Genomic DNA, 11943 nt, shown 5'->3' on the forward strand with positions numbered 1-11943 from the left:
ACTTTCGACATACCATATCCCCAGCATCCGTGAGCACTACCAGGAGTAATTCCTGAGTGTAGAGCCATAAATAATCTCTGAACATGGCCAATTGTGGGTCTTTCCCATCCAATAAAATAAAACAAAATAAAATAAACTAACACGGGGACAGAGCAATAGCACAGTGGTAGGGCATTTGCCTTGCACAAGGTCAATCTAGGACTGACCTTCGTTCTATTCCTGGTGTCTCATATGATCCCCGAGCTAGGAGCGATGTCTGAGCACATAGTCAGGAGTAGCCCAGGGTGTGCCCCTTCAAAAGAGGCAAAAAATAAAATAAAAATAAATAAACTGACACATTGCAGTTTGGAAAGTTAGTGAGAAATGAGAGCCCTGAGGCATATAATGAGAATTCCTTTTACCTTTCTTTTCTTTTCTTCTTTTTTTTTTGTTTTTTTTTTTTTGTTTGTTTGTTTTGTTTTTGAGTCACAACCGGCAGTGTTCAGAGGTTACTCCTGGCTCTATGCTCAGAAATCGCTCCTGGCAGGCTCTGGGGACCATATGGGATGCCGGGATTCGAAACACCTTCTGCAGGAAAGGCAAACGTGCTACCTCCATGTTATCTCTCTGGCCCCTCCTTATACCTTTCTAATAAATTAATAAAGACAAACAATTGATGCAAAACTATTCAAAAGAACAATGGCTGAAAAACTATCACTTTTTGTTTATTATTATTGTTTGGGGGGCCACACCTGGTAGTTCTCAGGCCTTTCTCCTAGCTCGTGCCTACAGGGATCACTCCTGGAAGGAATAAGGGGATTACATGAGAGTACCAGGGATTGAACCTAGGTTGGCTACAATAAAAGCAAGTGCCTTATCCACTATGCTATCACTCTAGCCCTAAAACTGTTAGGCTTTTATTAAAATAACATATATGGATATTTTATAAACCAATGAATTATATAAGCAAATTAGACAAGCAAATATGTAAGCAAATAACATATATGAATATTATATAAGCAAATGAAAGCAAATAAACAATTTTGAGAAATTCTGAGCAGATATTCTCCCAAAGCAGGATCTCTTAATTAGAACTGATCCAAGCTATCTCTTCAAATATAAATCAAAAATACAGAAATAATACAGTTATGTTAGAATCCCAAGTATTTCAGAGTTTGTCTTTGTAGCTAAAGAATTTTTTTATAATATAATTTTTATTTTGATCACAGTGGTTTACATGTTGACAATAATATTTTAGTTAAATATTTACATAACATCAGGGGGGGATTCCCATCACCAAATTGTCACCTCTGTTTTTGTCCTATCTCCCATATCCACTTCCCTCACCCCCAAGGCTGCTAGAATATATGGTCCCCTATGTACCTATCCTACCACATAGTAGTCTTGCATCTGGTTGGTCTAGGTGTCTCCCTAATTTCCCCCTCTAACTGGGAGGTAGGCTTAGCTAGTTAAGTTTGCGTGGTTTGGTCTGAAGAAGAGAAAAGTAGTAAACTGGGGTAAAAATCTAATACTCCAAAAGTGGGCAGAGTCCTTCTAGAGGCTCTCATCATCGATTTGGGGGGCGATGGAGAAAAAAGAAAATGAAACATTCCATCAGTACAAAAAAAAAGTGTCCATTATCCAGTGAGGACTCCAACAATAATGGTAAGCACCACACATGCGCAAAACAAAAACAAAAACAAAAACAAAAAACAAACAAACAGGGGCCGGGCGGTGGCGCTGGAGGTAAGGTGCCTGCCTTGCCTGCGCTAACCTAGGACGGACCGCGGTTCGATCCCCCGGCGTCCCATATGGTCCCCCAAGAAGCCAGGAGCAACTTCTGAGCGCATAGCCAAGAGTAACCCTTGAGCGTCACAGGGTGTGGCCCAAAAAAAACAAAAACAAACAAACAAACAAACAAACAAAACAAAACAAAAAAAGCAAAAACCGCCATGGTCTTGATATAAGAAACATGACTTAGCCCATAAAGAAAGAAAAGAAAAGAGGAGAAAAAAACTAGGAATATCTGGGGACAACAGCTTCAATAACCACACCTACACAGAGAAATCGACCAAAAAAATAGTTACGTAAGTAAAAATAATAATAATAATAATAAATGAAGGTACAAAATAATAAAGAATTTATCAAGCTTGAAACTTATATCACAAAAGGTTACAAAATTAGCTGACAAGAGGAAGAGTTAGTACTCTCATGTAGTCCCCTAATTCCTTCCAGGAGTGATCCCTAAGGCAGAACTAGGAGAAAGCCCTGAGAATTAGCAGGTGTGGCCCCCCAAACATCAATAATAAACAAAGAAGTGATAGTTTTTCAGACATTGTTCTTTTGAATAGTTTTGCATCAATTGTTTGTCTTTATTAATTTATTAGAAAGGTATAGGAGGGACCAGAGAGATAGCATGGAGATAGCACGTTTGCCTTGCCTGCAGAAGGATGGTGTGTTCGAAACCCGGCCTGCCAGGGGCGATTTTCTGAGCACAGAGCTAGGAGTAACCCCTGAACGCTGCCGAGTGTGACCCAAATACTAAAATTTCTAAACAAGAATTAGAACAAAAAGAATATCTACATTCTTTCCATACTCATTAAATTTCATGAGAAATTGGTAATAAATATATATGGTTGATTTTACTTATATTTTACTTTCCTTATAAAGAATTATAAGAAAACTGAGATTTGAAAATGTAAGTGTTTCACTCATAAGTAGAAATAAAGCTAAATTTTCAAAAATTTACAATTTTTATAAAATATATATCAAATAAATAATAAAATAATAAATAAAAATAAATTAATCTAAACTCATATAAACTAGTTAATTTCATTAAAAATTGTTTACAAAAAAATCGTTTACATAGAAAAAACTGTCTCTGAGACACTGGTGGTAGGCGTTATGTTGGATTGTTATTTGCGTTTGTATATAAATCACAATAGGTGAAGTTAAAACCAAAAGTCTAGAAAAATAAATAGAAGGAATGAAATTATTTTGCTCTGAATATTTCACAGTTTCTCTTGCAACTGGTAACTGAGGTGTCTCTGAGTGGGTGAGTTGGCCGTCAGGACCCCTGTACTGAACCCTAGTTCAGGGAGATGGGACCCCTCAAGCCAAGCAAGGCCGAGCAGCTGTGTCTCTGGGAGAGTGGGAGAAGGGAAACCAACCCCTCTCTAATGCATAAAACCCAGACTAGGCTAGTGACTGGCTCTGCAGACCCCAGATACCAAGATTTCACAGTTCTCTCTTGCAACTGGTAACTGGAGTGTCTCTGAGTGGGTGAGTTGGCCGTCAGGACCCCTGTACTGAACCCTAGTTCAGGGAGATGGGAACCCCCAAGCCAAGCAAGGCTAAGCAGCTGGGTCTCTGAGGGTGTGGGGGAAGGGAAACCAGCCCCTTCCATGGCCATAAACGGGGCTATGCGGGGTACCTCCTTGCAGGGGGTCCTTTCTCATTAGTCCTCATAGTGCGCCCACACAACTGTACTTAGTTAACGATTCCTCAATGCTCATAATTTTACATTGTTCCTAGGAAAGAAAACGGAATGCCCAAGTCCTGCAAGATAATACTTGAATAGATCTCTAAAGTGGGCATGAGTTTCTATACAGTGTTCTTCTCTCTGACTGCCAAACCTAAACTGTAAGCAATCCATGTCTACAGAGTATATAGCCACTCTTATATATTATCCCTCCCCCCCTTCAGAAATCCTTCTAACCTCTCATACCCCAATCCTGATCTGTTATCCCTCCACCCTTTTTACCCTCAGTTCTTAACTCATTAGGCACCAAGACTGAACTCCTGCCTCAACAAACCACCACCCAACTCCCAAAACAAAAAGACACCCTCCTCAGTTCCACATCTCATGCTCCTGGCAAGAAACTACAACCAACACTCCAGCTGACTCTATGCTATGTGGCCCCTTCTCACCCCCCTCAAAATGTGGACCATTGCATGTGACCCGGATTCAAGCTTCAGAAGGACCCCCAGCCCAAGGACACTACCTGATCTTTTTAATGCTGCAAAATCATGTCTCAAACTCAACAAGACCATGGTGTATAATGAAAAAGTGCCTTTGATTTCACCCTCACAAGAAAATCTCAAAGACTTAATAAGAATGCCTATATTGCCTTTATGTTTTAATATCTATATAACAATGCATCTTAGGGTGTTTATCCCCAAACATAAAGTAGCCTCTTCCATCACTTCCTTTTCTGGTAATTACCTTTTTTTAAAAATTCACTTTTATTTTTTCTATTATTATATATATATATATATATATTATATATATATATATATAAAGGAATATATATATTCTTTAAATTCACCTGTTTTGGTTTCTGCTTGGTAAGAAAACCAAGAAGAAAAAGTCTTGCCTGGCATTAAAAGCTCAGGTCAAAATCAGAGCACAGAGATTGTGTAGCCTGTCATTCTTACCCCCCAAATGTATCAGCAATATAATATGACACCATACACTTTTGTATAGGCACAGTAAAAAAGGGGAAACCTTATGCTCAGAAACAAGATCTTATCTTCTATGGATAAGAACTCCTACTTTTTATAATACAGGGGTGCCTCCCAGCCTAAACATGTGTCATGTGGACACAGCTCAGTCTCCATGAGATTGGAAAGTGATAGTCAATCCCGAACCCCAAATACCAGATGTAGAACTGATATAGTTCCTGCAACAACACCAGAAACCAAAACTCCACTGGGAAATTCCTAACACTAATCTGGCATCAACTTGTACCAGTTTTTTGTTTGTTTGTTTTGGGGTTTTTGGGGGCCACACCCAGTGATGCTCAGGGGTTACTCCTGGCTATGTGCTCAGGAATCACTCCTGGCTTGGGGGACCATATAGGACACTGGGGGAATCAAACCATGGTCTGTCCTAGGCAAGCGCAGGCGAGGCAGATGTGCCACCACTTGTGCCACCACTCTGGCCCCAAATTGCACCAGTTTTGATATGACATCCCGACAACAGGAAATGACAACAATTTGATCTAAGAGCAGGTTGTCCTATCACATCACTAAAAGGTAAGATGAAATCAGAAGACATGTCATCCTTTGATCTGTGCAAAAACCAAGAACGCTAACTACATAAGACTGACTTTGACAACCATGACTAGGCAGAACTTATCCTGGGACCAATAAGAAAAACCCTACCCTAGGCTTTAGCCTGGGACTTGTACAAAACATCAAGAATCTCTAGTTATAGGGTCCCGACTTTGACAACTGAGATTGAGCAGAACTTCTGGAACCATAATGAAGGACTCTATCCTAGGCTTTGGTCTAGGTCACAGTGATGGCTAACCTTTTTTGAGCCTGCATGCCCAAAACTGCACACAATGTCCAGTCCTCCCAATGGCCATTATGCCCCTGTTGCCAAGAGAGCTGCAAAGCATATACCGGCACACTCGCCTCTTGCTGAGCCGCATATCATAATTGCAGAACTCTTCCGGCGTGCAAGCTGCAATACCTTCGTGTGCCACCACTGACACGTGTGCCATAGGTTCGCCATTGAGGGCTAGGATCTAGCAAAAACAAGACTACTTGTTACAGAAGACTGATTACAACAATGATGGAACAGAACTTCTATAACCGTAAAGAAATAAACTATCCTAGACTTTGTCCTATACCTGTGGAAATGCCAAGATCTCTAGCTACAGAGGCCTGATTTTATCATCCGCAACTGAGCAGAAAGTTTCCTGGCACTATAAAAAGACCCTGGGTGTGGTATGAGCATGCATGGAGCCAGTAGTTGTTCCCATGACAGTATGCTTCAAGGGCGGAGAAACCCTGAATCTCTTAGGCCAATGGAATTCCCTTTCTTACCTCCCCAATACTTACTGTGTCTATGCAAAGAAAAGTGGGGGGCACAAAACCTTGCCACACCAGCACTCCTTTTGTATTTTTTTCCTTTTTATTTTTTTTTCTTTTTACTCTTGTAGTTATTATTGGTGATTTTTTTTGTTGCTGGATGCTTCTTATTTTTTGATAGTTACTGCATTTTTTAAACTCTTGTGATTTTTTATTGTTTTTTCTTCTTTCTTTTGAATCATCTTGTTCTGCCTCATGAATTGAGGGGGGACATAAAAATGATGGTACCAAGACAAACAGGCCATATAAATATTAAGTGGAATTAAAAAATGATCAGACTTAAACACCAAACACAAAGTCAACAACAACAGAATTGCTACCCTATCTATAAAAGCTATACATAGAAGGAAACAGTTACCACTGGCAGTCTGGGGGGTTAAAGGAGGGAGATATGGGACACAATGTTGGGAAAAGGGGGTGGAGGGAGGACAACCATGGTGGTGGGGAATGGCCATGATTCATTGTCACTATTATCTTAAATATTAATGTAAAACAGTGGTCACTCAAACTATGGCCCATGGGCCACATATTGTATTTGTATCTGTTTTTTTCTTTCATTGCAAAATAAGATATATGCAGTGTGCATAAGAATTCGTTCGTTGGGCCCGGAGAGATAGCACAGCGGTGTTTGCCTTGCAAGCAGCCGATCCAGGACCAAAGGTGGTTGGTTCGAATCCCCGGTGTCCCATATGGTCCCCCGTGCTGCCAGGAGCTATTTCTGAGCAGACAGCCAGGAGTAACCCCTGAGCACTGCTGGGTGTGACCCAAAAACCAAAAAAAAAAAAAAAGAATTTGTTCGGTAAGTTTTGTTTTTACTATAGTCAGGACCCTCCAATGGTCTGAGGGACAGTGAACTGGCCCCCTGTTTAAAAAAGTTTGAGGACACACTGAAGTGTAAAAATATTTGTTATTCACTTTTTGGTCACAATAATATTTTATAAAAAATGAAGTTGAAAACCCAACCTCCAAAAGAAGTCAACATATAAAGCCATGATATGTTTAATATAAAACCATGAAGGATGGCTCAGAAGATTATAATAGATATTGTTTACTTTCATTCCATTTAGGGTTAAAAAGAAAACAACTCCATGCAAAAGAAAAAAACATTCAAAAAAAGAAGCTTGTAAGGTTACTGGTAAAAATCAAACAGTTCCCAGCCCCACCAGGAAAAGTTTTAGGTAGGCCAGAAGACATTGGATGTCTGTGCATATCAGCCAACCAACTGAAAGGGTAAAACATGATTCCAGGGTGATAGCACAGTGGGTAGGGCATTTGCCTGGCACACGCCAATCACTGTTCAAGTATCCCATATAGTCCTTCAGCACCACCAATAGTGATTTCTGAATGCAAATCAGGAGTAACCTCTGAACATTGCTGGGGATAGCCCCCCCAAAAGGTTAAATTAGGATGTCAGCTCTGCCATAAGTGATAAAAACTGCCATGCAAACCTAACTGACTTGGTTGGAGGGAAGATGAAAATACCTCTTCCATGCTTTTTCCCCCACCAGATATGAGCTCTATATTTCTATTATAGGTTTTTGGTAGGCACGAGTTTGCCAGCCTCTATAGAGAAAATCAGTACAATGAATAGCAGTGCTGAGAGAGAACAGCCCTGTCTTGTACTAGAATTTAGAGGAGAGGCTTTTAGTTTTTCTCCATTGAGGATGATATTTGCCATTGGCTTGTAGTAGATGGCCTTAACTATATTGAGAAATGTTTCTTTCATTCCCATCTTACTGAGAGTTTTTATCAAGAATTGGGTGTTGGACCTTATCAAATGCTTTCTCTGTGCCTATTAATATGATCATGTGATTTTTATTTTTCTTGCTGTTGGTGTTGTGTATTATGTTGATAGATTTATGGATGTTAAATCATCCTTGCATTCCTGGAATGTAACCAACTTTATTGTAGTGAATGATCTTCTTGATGAGGCATTGGATCCTGTTTGCCAGGATTTTGTTAAGGATCTTAGCATCTGTGTTCATAAGAGATTTTGGTCTGTAATTTTCTTTTTTGGCAGCATCTCTGTCTAATTTTTGTATCAAGGTAATGTTGGCTTTATAAAAACTATTTGGAAGTGTTCCCGTTTATTCAATTTCCTGAAAGAGCCTGGCTAGGATTGGGAGTAGTTACTCTTGAAAGGTTTGAAAGAATTCATTAGTGAACCCATCTGGGCCTGGGCTTTTGTTTTGGGGCAGACATTTGATTACCATTTTAATTTCCTCAATGGTGATGGGGGTATTTAGATATGATACATCTTCCTATTCAACCATGGAAGGTTATAGGAGTCCAAGAATTTATACATTTCTTCCAGATTCTCATATTTGGTGGCATAGAGTTTCTCAAAGTAGATTCTGCAAAGTCTCCTTTGAATCTCTGCAATATCTGTAGTGATCTCCCCCTTTTCATTTCTAATACAGGTTATCAAGTTTCTGTTTCTCTCTTTCTTTGTGAGTTTTGCCAATGGTCTATCAATCTTGTTTATTTATTCAAAGAACCAACTTCTGCTTTTGTTGATCTTTTGGATTGTTTTTTTTGGGGTTTCCACTTCATTGATTTCTGCTCTAAGCTTTGTTATTTCCTTCTATCTCCCTATTTTTGGTTCCTTTTGTTGATCATTTTTTAATTTTATGAGCTACTTCATTAGGCTATTGAGGTATGCTCATTCTATCTACTTTTAAAAAAACCATCACATTCTTTGCTCCAAATTTAATTCTATATTCATTTATTCATATTGTGTTATTCTTTTCCCCTACCCCTCTATTCTTGATTTTTATTGTGACCAATGTGAGTTACAAGTCTTTCACAATTATATTTAAGGTACATAGTGATAGTGAATTAGGGCCATTCCCACCATTAGTTTTGTCCTTCATATGCCCTTGTTCCCAATATGCATCCCATACATCTCCCCTTTGCTTTCTGGACTGCTATTGTAGCAGGTCCCTTTTGTATATAACTTGTTGTAGACTGGATATATTCATTCTATTGTCATTGACTTTAGGTTTGGTATTTAGGTCTGATCACTTTTTATTTCCACTCAATGTTCATGCATCTGTTTGCTCTTGGTACCAACCACTCCCCCTCGCAATTTATGAGGCAGAAAAAGAAGATCCAATTCTGTTGTTCTGTTGGGATTAAAAAAATGAAATAGAAAAAAAAAAGAAAGAAATGAAAGAGAAAGAAAGAAGAAAGAAAGAAAGAAAGAAAGAAAGAAAGAAAGAAAAAAGAAAAGAAAGAAAGAAAGAAAGAAAGAAAGAAAGAAAGAAAGAAAGAAAGAAAGAAAGAAAGAAAAAAGAAAGAAAGAAAGAAAGAAAGAAAGAAAGAGGAAGGAAGGAAGGAAGGAGGAAGGAAGGAAGGAAGGAAGAGGAAGGAAGGAAGAAGGAAGGAAGAAAGGAAGGAAGGAAGGAAGGAGAAGAAAGGAAGGAAGGAAGGAAGAGAAAGGAAGGAAGAAGAAAGAAAGAAAGAGGAAGGAAGAAGGGAAGGAAGGAAGGAAGGAAGGAAGGAAGGAGGAAGGAAGGAAGAGAAAGGAAGGAATAGAAAGGAAGGAAGGAAGAAAGAAATAGGAAGGAAGAGGAAGGAAGGAAGGAAGGAAGGAAGGAAGAAAGAAAGAAAGAAAGAAAGAAAGAAAGAAAGAAAGAAAGAAAGAAAGAAAGAAAGAAAGAAAGGAAGGAAGGAAGGAAGGAAGGAAGGAAGGAAGGAAGGAAGGAAGGAAGGAAGGAAGGAAGGAAGAAAGAAAGAAAGAAAGAAAGAAAGAAAGAAAGAAGAAAGAAAGAAAGAAAGAAAGAAAGAAAGAAAGAAAGAAGAAGAAAGAAAGAAAGAAGGAAGAAGGAAGGAAGGAAGGAAGGAAGGAAGGACGGAAGGAAGGAAGGAAGGAAGGAAGGAAGAGAAAGGAAGGAAGGAAGGAAGGAAGGAAGAAAGAAAGAGGAAGGAAGAAAGACAAGAAAGAAAGAAAAGAAAGAAAGAAAAGAAGAAAGAAAGAAAGAAAGAAAGAAAGAAAGAAAGAAAGAATGAAGAAAGAAAGAAAGAAGGAAAGAAGAAAGAAAGAAGGAAAGAAGAAAGTTTGTAAAAAAAAAAGTTTGTAGAAAGTTAGGGATTTGTCTAGGAGCTATCAATATCAATTTAAAAGAAGAAAAAGAAAAGTGAAAAATAAAAACAAAAAACAATCCAAAACAAGCAATGACAAAAAGCACAACAGCAACAATAACAAAAAAAGAAACAAAGAAAAGAAGGAAGGAGGGCTGCAATGGCAAGGTTTTGTGTATTTTTTTTTAATTTGGTTGGGTTTTTTGTTTGTTTTTTGTTTTGTTTTACATAGACAAGTTAGTGTTGGGGAAATTGAAAGGAAATTCCTTTGGTCTTAAAGATACAGGGTTTCTCCACCCTTGAACCATAATGTATGGGAAAAACTACAGACTCCAGACATGCTCATTGTTGAACCCGAAGGTCTTTTTTATGGTGTCAGGAAACGTTCTGCTCAGTTGCAGTTGTCAAAATCAGTCCTCTGTAATTAGAGATCTTGCTATTTGCACAGATCGTAGGATGAAATCTAGGATAGTTATTATGGTTCCAGAAGTTCTGCTCTGTCATGGTGTTGTAGACGGTCTTCTGTAATTAGTGATCTTAGGTTTTGCACAGATCCTAGGACAAAGCCTAGGATAGAGTTTTTACTTATGGTTCCAGAAGTTCTGCTCTGTCATGATTGTTGTAGATGGTCTTCTGTAATTAATGATCTTGGGTTTTGCACACATTCTAGGGCGAAGCCTGGGATAGTCTTTATGTATGGTTTCAGAAGTTGTGCTCAGTCGCGGTTCTCAGAATCAGACCTCTGAAATTAGAGATCTTAGATTTTGTAGAAATCCTAGGCCGAAGCCTAGGTTAGGGTCTTCTTTTTAGTCCTGTAACCCTCTGTGAAGTGCTTCCTCTAACCATTTCACCACTGGATTTTTATTTCTCTAATCATGCTGTAAGTACATGTTCTTGCCAAGTCTTTTATTTGAACCAACTTAAAGATAAAGCCAAACTTCTTCGTGAGGCACACAAGTCCCTATACAACTTTTCCTAGAAAAAGTTTTATCTCATTCTTTCATACAGTATACTTTGAACAAAGTGCAAAATATAAAGTTGCTGAGAGCTTGATTACCATTATGGATAATACTCAATGTTTTTGAATAAATAAGAGGAGTGAGGTTTCTTATTGTGGCTAATGGCTACTATTTTTCACCTTGCACTCAACCTTTTTTTATCATGTAGTTTTTCTGTGCAATACAACTGGTATTTTGTTAATTATAATGTCTTTCTTTCATAATGTGTGATTAACAATAAATATATTCCAATTCTGGCAATTGTCTTGTCACTCTGGCTTCCAGACACATTGAGACAATCAAGAAGAAGCACATACATCAGTCTGCATAAAGAAGACAGATGATGGCATTAGGAAGGCTTCTGGGAAATAAGCTTCTGAACAAAACTTCAATTTGGAAATAAGTAGTGCTAGAAACTTCTGGAGTGATAGAGGATCATTGGTGGCAGGGCTACTAAAACCATGCCAACATTAAGAAAATAAAAGCCAAGAAATATAAAGAGAAAGAGGATCTATTCAAATCATGTCAAGCTTGACCTGTTCTTTTATTTTCTGGAGCAAATACATTTTATTTCTTGCTTTATCAATTTTGGGATGTGTATCCTGCAGGTTAATTTCAAAACATAATGACCCTAACTATTTCAATTCTTTATGTTTTTCATAATAACATTTTTTATTCCTGGAATTCTTTGTACTTCTCTAGGGTGAATATTTAACGTGTTTAAAGAATCACTTCAAATGTTTCTTCTATATGCCTTGATATTTGAGGATCAAGTGTGTCAGGAAAATGATCCTGGTATAAAAGTGAAATGACCACAGTGATGTGGTGGTGGGCATGATGTGGAATACTGCATATATAATGTTGCTTCTATTGTATAAATGTAAATTAAGTTATTAATAGACACTGTAATGATTATGTCACAATATATACATATGTTGTGTCACTTTTATATTGTTGGGACCTGATTTCTGAATAAGGAGGGATGCCATTTTGTAGAAGCTAC

Source organism: Suncus etruscus, chromosome 16 (genome assembly GCF_024139225.1).
Source record: "Suncus etruscus isolate mSunEtr1 chromosome 16, mSunEtr1.pri.cur, whole genome shotgun sequence".
Taxonomy (NCBI): domain Eukaryota; kingdom Metazoa; phylum Chordata; class Mammalia; order Eulipotyphla; family Soricidae; genus Suncus; species Suncus etruscus.